Consider the following 9,312-nt stretch of genomic DNA (forward strand, 5'->3'; position numbering starts at 1 on the left):
TCATTGCCATGGGAACCTGAAATCCAACATGTTCTGTATTTTGTTCAACTGTGAGTTTGTTAAGATGACAGCAGCCCAGAGAGTGACTAATTATGCTGGCTTTCCATGAGCTATAGGTAGAATATCTTGACTTAAAATGCTGGCAGTTAGCTCCTGCTGACAAGCAAGGAAATCAGGATTAGAAATGACAAGGGTCATTGATGGTAGTTTGTTGGTCACAATATTTATGAAAAATTTGATTCTGCCTCNGAGAAACACAACCAGAGTAAAAGACTGTTCTATGTGCGAAGAGTATGGTCTTCTATAATGTAACAATGTGTAGCTGGAGACAAACCACACAGCTTTCTACCTGCTTCGGATGGTTTCTTATTTTGGTTACTCTTTGACCATGAAGATGGAGGCAATATGATCCTATGAAGTATTGGATTTCCTCCAGAAGACCACATTCTTCATAGTCATTGCCATGGGAACCTGAAATCCAACATGTTCTGTATTTTGTTCAACTGTGAGTTTGTTAAGATGACAGCAGCCCAGAGAGTGACTAATTATGCTGGCTTTCCATGAGCTATAGGTAGAATATCTTGACTTAAAATGCTGGCAGTTAGCTCCTGCTGACAAGCAAGGAAATCAGGATTAGAAATGACAAGGGTCATTGATGGTAGTTTGTTGGTCACAATATTTATGAAAAATTTGATTCTGCCTCTAATTACATTCAACTTCTATCAGCTTAACTGAGCCTGCAACTCTCCAGTCACTGAGAAGTCAGCCCTTTTATTGCTTATGAAGAAAAGTAAGTCAGTGGAATGGTGTTAATTGTTATTCTTCTGTTTGCCAGAAATTAAACATCTATGGAAATTCATCTATGCATATGTAAATATAATTTTCTTTGCTTTCAAAATTCTGTTTGTATCTAAGAAATTAATTCCTTATATTTTTTCTTTCATCTTCTGAAATTTCCCAAAACAGAAAATTATCATTGAAACATTCTTTATTCCTGGTTCACCAGTTGCATCCATAGTGTGCAGAGCATACTGTTCTCCACAATGGGACTGTTTTGTCCATCAGGAGGAAACGATTAACAAGATAAAGAAAGTGTATTTCATGCCATGGTATTTATAGTCCTTGTTCAAACAAGATCTCTATTTGTTTCACTTCTTTTATCAAGTTCTCATCATATTAAGAACTAATGAATTAGGGCTATTTTTAAACTTTATGGTTGAGCACTTAATCCTAATGCTGTCTAGTTCTTTATTATTAAATATTGTTCCACAACTCTGAAATCACCTAATTCTACAGATGCTGGAGACTAGCAGTGAAAGTAGTGTTATCATGTGTGGAAAGTAAAAGTGGAAAGCTGTGAATGTGTGAACTTTTAATTCTAACTAGAAAACATCCTGATGTCTGTGTGTTTCAAGGCTGTTTGTATTTATATGCATTGTATTCCATGTTTTTTATTTACAGTTCATAGCTTCCCCAGTATTTGTATCCAGTCATTTTATCTGAATGGTGCTTGCAACAGTTTTCATTAGTCACTGAAATTAGGGGCCAATTATGAACTTTCTTACCAAAACTGCAGCTGTATGTGTTCCTTGAATTACTGCCTGCAATATGGAACATGGAAGCAGCTTCTGCTCATTTATTCATTTCTTAATTTATATAATGGTTTGCCACAGAAATCTTCCTTAAAGGAACATCCACATTGACAAAAATGAAAATAGTAATACTTCTGTTAGTATGGAGGTGATTGTTCAGTTGCTGTAACCAAATGTGTTACAAACAGACAATCAGAGCACAGTACCTTAAGTTATTTCATTTGTTGTACTTATTACTGAAGTTGTTTATGTTGCATTCAGCACCAGCAGACTTTGTATTCCCGGCTCTGGCAGTCACATCCATGCAAGTATGAATGTGTGTGCGTACGTGTAATGACAGTAATCCTACATCACAGTATTGTGCTCATTATACCAACTTGTTACTAGAGCTAGATTCATGATGCCCACACAGTTTGTATCACTGTATACAGATGCTTCTATGTGGCAAGAATCAGTTAAGCTGGGATTCAGTGTGTGAAATAAGACTCTCTTCCTGTAGACATATTCTTGATATGCGTTACAGTGCATATGCACACTAACTGTTCATTCTGCATGCTTTTTTTTCTGACGTAAAGTATGTAAATATATTTTGCAAGGATCTAAATTATGATTACCTACCAAAGAGCCAGCTGGCTGAAGTGGTAAAGCTTTTGACTTGTAATTTTTCAGCAGTTCGTACCTCATCTGGCACTGGCTGTCCTAACTGAGGTTTCTTGTGCTTTTCTTCAGTCTCTCTGGGTAAATGCCAGGATATTACTTAAAATTAGGCTGTGACTGCTTCCTTCCCAATTCAGTATTCATTAATCAATCTATCATTTGATGCCATGTAGGCAACTACTGTAGGCTATTTTTAATCTGTGCCATTTTTGTTGTTTTTAATTGGCTGTGTTTATATCATCATCATTATCATCTTTTTCAGTATGATGCCTATAGTACCTGTTGCAGATATTACAAAGCACAGTATTTCTGGTGCTTCAGATGTCTGCCTGTATTGATGAGACTGCTCTCATTTGTTCATTTATTGAGGTAATTATTATAGATTTCTGTGTACAGAAAATTACTGTGGAGTAAGTGCATATCATTGGTTGGAGCTGGATGAATTGGCATAGTGTTAGCATTCTGTATTCAGGAGGTCCTTGGTTCAAAACTTGGTTGTGACATTGACTGTGCTGGCTGTTTTTTCATGGTTTTTCTTAGTCCTTACTGGAAAATACTATGCTTATATCTTGATTGAGGCCATTTTTACCTCCTTTTAAGTCCTTTCCACTTCATTATCCATGTATCATCCTACCATTTTAAGTTATATAGTGTAGTTACAGACAGTATCATAAGTCATTGGCTGGATTTTTATGAAAACCAGCATATACAGATTCTGCCATATTATACGGAGTAAATTTCAAGCAAGACATTGAAAGGTGATCGCTGACCTATGATGACCTGACACCCCCTGCATTTATGACCACTTTTCATGTCAGATTTATGCTGAAAATTCCCCAACTAACATTCATGGCTTGTATTTACAACTGCACACAATGAATTCCACTTATCACCTCAAGACTAAAGCATGCTGCATCTGTCAGACCGTTTGGCCTGTTGCTGCTGCTTGAACAACGTATTTTTTCATCTTAACACTCTTTACTTTACGTTTTAGTTGTTGTATTGCTGTGCCTTTAGTGGCATGTTTTGTTGGTCTCAGTGACTAATAAAAGGAGAAGTAATACACACAGTACAAAACCAAGCAAGAAGCCTTTACTTCAAAAATTAAACATGAAGCTTTGAGACTTTATAGTTCAGGCATTAAGTGACTAATTAATTTGAGCTGGCTCAGTTGCCTGTGAGTACAATTTCCTGGACCAGGCTGAGCACTTAAAGGAAGTGAAAATAAAAGGCCAATGTAAGCAACACTGATGAGAAAATATGAAGGCTTCATACCATAGATCAAAAAAGCTGTTTAATATGTGATTATCAGACACAGTGACTGCATTAGCCTGTCAATCACGCAATGATTTTGTCAAAGGCTAAGATCCCCCTTTCAATTGCTTAAGGATAAAGATGATGACATATCCAACTATGAGATTTTCATCACTAGCAATGGCTGGTTTCACCACTTTTAGAAGAAGGTTGACTGACATAACACTTGAGTCCAAGGACAAGCAGCCAGTGCTAACATGGAAACAGTGAAGGATATTTTGCACCATTTAGCAGAAATTATCGAAAATAAGACTCTTGCTTTCACCGCGTTTTTCCGTGCTGACAAAATAAGCCATCATTGACAGAAAATGCCATTGAGAGCTTACACAGTGAAGGAAGTTTATGCTGGGATTCAAAGCAGCAAAAGATCTACCAACTTTGCTGCAGAAGCAGTGCCACCCCCTTTCGCTTTCGTCTGATAACATTCCCTCTTTGCAGAGAACAATTTATATAACAGGAAAGAATTGAACCCTTACTATATGAATTTTTAAAATATATTTTATTTTTTTAGTGAATGCGTGTTTTCAGTTATTACTAAATGTCTGTAAAGGCATGTAATTAGTGTTTTATTAGCGTTCTTCCATCTTCTAGTCTATTTTATTAATTTTATAGTAAGTTAAGGGTTTCCAGGAATGGAACTGTAATTTATAACATAGCACTTATGGGAAATATGAGTTTGACTTATGATAACTCAACATAAGACAGCTTTCAGGAATCAATTAGTGTGTAAGTGCAGGGGTCATCTGTATAGATTTGTTGCCTTACAGCACAGGTTCTCTCTTGCCATATCTTATTTCAGACTTTTTTGACATTTTGATTTGCCCTTCAGAGCTGTCAGTATGACTGGCTGTGGAAGCCTGCTGCTGTAAATATATAATGGCACTCCAAAATAAGATTATTTAAATGTTTAATTTCTAATGTGTTGTTAGCTTAGCTCTAAAATCAATGAGAATTTAATTTTCAGCCATATCATTTCTACCAACTTGCAGCACAGTTGTTTTTTTATAATAAATTAACACTTGTACTAGAGCATATTATCTGAAATTTTGATTGTAAATAAACCTATGACAGTACTTAACATAATAATAATATAGTTTTGGAAATGATGGGGAGGCAGATAAATTTATGAGTAACTATAATTTCTATTGTGGTTAAACAGCTTTCTTTAAAATATTGAGCTGTGATACTCTTAAAGCGTGTGATTGTCATGGAGCTTCCCACAGATCATTACTATCTCTGGCAGAAGTGTCTGAGACTCCTACTCTCTAGTTGTGCAGTGGTGGTATGGACTGCTAGCAAAATCAACAAACCTGTAGCATAACAAACTACAAATAAAGAGTACAGCAGATTCTAGATATATTCTCCATCTTTATGCATGCATTCCAGTCACCTCCATAAAAGGTTTGCATTCACACATTGAAGTTATTTTTTGGAGATATAGTAAATTTTGAATGTGAAACCACATTCTCCTGCACAAGATATCTCAGGAATTTCAAAAAAGATGTACAAGCCTGTCACCATTTTCATCAAATTACTTTTCAGCAAGCACTTAACATTTAGATTGGGTTCCTGCCCCCATGATTAAATTATGGTAGGCTTGAGCATTCTCTTGACTACAGCAGCGACAGTGATGAAAACAACAGCAGCAAAGACAACAAGAACAAGAGGGAGCATTTCCAACATCTGCAGCAATCTTAATAAGTTTTGTTTGCAGTTTGTTAGGCCATAGGTTTGCTGATTCTGCTGCAGGAAGCTCTGGGTTGATCATACTGTATTATTAGGTGTGATAAGACAAGGAATCTTGTTAAATTTTGTGTCATTGCTACTGGCTTCTAAGACTAGGGCACATGATCTGCAGGATCAGAGGATGTTATACATTATCTGAATCCAACTTTTATCTGTAGATAAGTGTTTACAAGCAATTTCAAATGAAACCACATTTTTTTTTGTTCCCTTGTTACATGTTGGCATGTAATTATTCATTTCATTAATGTTAAACATGTTATTCCTTTTAGAGATAATGGAATGGGTTTGTAATATATTCTGTATGTTTCATTGTCAAAAAATAAGTTTGTCCATGTATAAGGCATATAAATCCAAAGTAAGTTGCTTATGCTTCAAAATCATTTATGGATTGAAAATAATAGGGATTTAGAAAACATAAAATATGAAAATGATAAGGATAAAATTTGATAATGCTAGTAATGAAAACAATACTAATAATAATCGTAATGGCATAAATATATCCATAATTCACATTCAGATATTAACAGTGTTTGACATCAGTTATGGGTGCATGGACAAACTTGAATATAATGTAAATTCCATAATGTGAACAGTGGAACTTGAATTGTTAAAATATATGGGGAGTCACATGTTAATTTTATTATAATTTAGATTTTATTAAGAAACAAAAGAAAAGAGAATCGTAGTGCCTATTGTTAAATGTCTGTGTGTTACTATATTTAAACAAAATTGTATTGTGATCAGTCTGAAACTAATATGTGACAAACTTCAAGAAAATATAAGGATAATGATCAGTTGTGTAAATAGTGTTCACAAGTCTTTGATAGGATGCTGACATAGTATGCTGCCTTAAATCACTGGATTTGTTGATTTGATTTGTTGATAGTCAAACCATGTACATGGAGATGGCCAGGATTTCTTTCTGAAGGGAAAAGACTAGTTTATTTGAGGGGGAAGAGGATAATTTTACATATTATGCTATTTCTTATTGATCATAGTAGAATATTCAGGATAGAAGACTAAATTTATTTAAAAATAATTCTAATTTCTGGTGTTCATTTTTTTTTCCCCCATTACAATCCTGCAGGAGGGAAGATGATTCGCTTGTCCTTCTCTTCCCCCATCAGTGCCCATGGCCACTGACACATAATATGAAACATATCCACCTCTTCAATCCCACTACCTACAATCTTACCAAAATTTCTGTACTTCACTTTTATATTCAGTTAGAATGATTGAAGACAGCTGGGAATATTAGCTTCACATGGCTATTCTATATTCACTTAACGGTGCTTCTGAAACGTACTGTTTTGATTCATTTCATATTGAATGATCTAATCTGCCAGAAATCTAATCTAATCACTGCCAGTAATGGCATCTGCCAATCAACTAAATGTGCTCTGCTAATGCTAAATGTGACTAAAAATTAAATATTACTGTCTTCTGGGAGACGGTGCCATGTACTTTGCTGGGTGTTTACTGATTTTTAGAGGAACATTCTGCATCTGTCTTCGGTGCAAAGGAAATTTCTAGCCTGATGGAGACAGGCCATTCTTTAAAAAGTTTGGTTAACACCTATAAGATTACATGATGTCACATTCCAGAAGATGCTATCAAATCTCACATGATTACAGAAGTTTTGCACTCAGCATTCAAGATATTAAACCTCTTCTCCCCTTCCAGAAAAACTTCACGGTTCATAATACGAACTGTGATGAACTAATTTATAGACTGATATTGATAAATTTAGTAAAGTAATTTGTTTTTTCTAGCCAAAAATTTTTCTATTAGTCTAATTTCAGCCTTACATCCCTGGCCTGCATATTTAAATTAACAATTAAATGCCTGGCAATGAATGTGTCAGTATAGCTCTTTTTAAGTAAAACTTTGTTAATACAGAAAGTATGTCCACCAGTTTATATTTTTCATGCTCAATGGGGGGCAAACGGTGCAAGGAATTACTTAAATCAATACTTTTAAGATATATCATAACTGAAATTTCTGAATTCAAGAGTTTTCGTCTTGACATGGTTTAATATGAAAATGAATTGCTGTGCAGTGTCGTACCAGGACTTGTGGAACTATCAATTTATTTACAATAGTTCTTGAAACTATAGAACTGTATACAGTAATTACATGAGAAAGTACATTTCTAGATTTCAGTGGACAAAAAAATTGAAAAATATGTTGAATGAAGGATATATATCAGGTGATTATACCCGGTATGTTACTGAGAGTAGAATAGCTACTGAAGTGTTACAGCTTGCACGTAGCATTTTGAGATTTGAGAAAAAAATCACAAAGATCTTAACAATTTGTCATGTCTCTTAGGACTCTTCCCCTTTATATTTGACAGCAAGAGCATTGTTAATCATGCAGATATATTTTAAATTTGAGTGTGTGTATATAAATGCCCAACATATATATTACATCAACAAATTCTCACAATATTGAGCTCCAGAAAGTGGACATTCCTCCAGGTAACTATATTTTTTATAATTTTGATCTTATTGCTGTAATGTTACTTAGGTTCAGTTCATTAGACAGAGAGTAAATTATATGCTTGAAGTGAGTTTAGTATGTTTTCAATTAATGCAGCTTCTGTTAATTTAAAACTATTAAGAGGGAAACATTGCTGTGGCAAATATGAAACTATTAGGTATGGAACATTCATATTTCCAGTGATTGCAAACATAAACGTTTGCTTTTACTGCCAGCAGACAGCTGCATATAGCAATGCAAAATGGCATGTATGTCTCAGTTATGGGAAAGTGATCCAAGGCACATTGTCACTTTGAAGATTATGCAACTTGTCACCACACTGAAACCCATTTCAAAACTCTTACCAGGATCCAAAACATATTGGAACTACAGCAGTCCCTAGGGCTATGCCGAAGAATTCTATATTTTGTTTCTTCTTGCTGTAGTAAAATTATGGACAATAAATGCAACATCGTGCAACATATAGCGATAGTGATTTTATGAACTCCAGTCTTCTGCAGCTTGTAGCCCCAGCCATCACAGCAGAAAGCTTATCAGACAGTAAAATATTCATCTTTTCTAAAGTTCTGAAGTTTTACTTCAGCCCACCTGGCATTTTACGCTTCATTTTTAAGTTAAGGAATTTAATAAATTATTCAGCCATTTGCTGAATGTTAGCATTTTGTAAACCACAATTTACTTCCTGCCACTTCAAGCACTGGGTAGATTTTTTACAACATACAAATTGTAGTGATTTGAAAGTTTCAGAACATTTATGCCAGATTAGACTTATTTCTATATGTGTTGCTAGGTAGTCGGCCAAAGACTACTGATGTTTCAGAGGAACATGCTACCTCCATCTCCAGATTTGGAGAATAGGCCAAGCAAACAGAATAAATGAAAATGAAGGCAGCATGTTCCTCTGAAATGTCAGTAATCTTTGCCAGACTATGCAGTGTCACATTCCAGTAGGCAGCACTCTCCATAGTCATTGCTGTGAGAACCCGAAATCTCACAAGGCTTGTTTTATTGTAATATGATGGAAATTAGACTTGACAATAACCTTGCAAACTAATTTTTCAAAACATATTTGTACAAAGAAAATGAGTAGCTGATATCTTTTCTTTCATGAGGAATGGTGATGAAGTGACTTAAAGCATACACACAAATTTTTCAAGAAATAAATCTTATAGTTGTAGCACCATACTGGTTTGAGAGAAACATTTTAATGTTTTGGACAAGACTAAAATTTAACTTCTTCATATTAAAGCTGTTGAATTAAGTAATAAGTTAATGATTCATATTTTTAATTGGTCTCAGAATGCTATGATCAGTTTCATTTCCCCACAATTTTTCAACGTTTCAGTTGTTTCTTGTGTAGGATCTCATTTATTTTGATGTGTGAGCAAAGGTCCCCATACACATTGATGTGCATAGTGATACATATATCATAATGCAGGTTGCTTGTGCATATATGTATCAAGAGACATGTTTCAGTGTCAGATGGTTGCAATGCATGCTT

The 9,312-nt window shown here is 34.8% G+C and overlaps 1 protein-coding gene across 1 annotated transcript in view; it reads left to right on the top strand.

Annotated features, from left to right (window-relative positions):
- LOC111867947 (synaptotagmin-7) overlaps nt 1–9,028 on the top strand; it is a 980,264-nt gene extending 971,236 nt beyond the window's left edge. The window contains exon 11 of the transcript XR_002843428.2: nt 2,512–9,028. The gene's annotated coding sequence lies outside the window, so the exon portion shown is untranslated. The remainder of the gene's footprint in view (nt 1–2,511) is intronic.
- The last annotated feature ends 284 nt before the right edge of the window (nt 9,029–9,312 follow it).

Source organism: Cryptotermes secundus, unplaced genomic scaffold (genome assembly GCF_002891405.2).
Source record: "Cryptotermes secundus unplaced genomic scaffold, Csec_1.0 scaffold67, whole genome shotgun sequence".
Taxonomy (NCBI): domain Eukaryota; kingdom Metazoa; phylum Arthropoda; class Insecta; order Blattodea; family Kalotermitidae; genus Cryptotermes; species Cryptotermes secundus.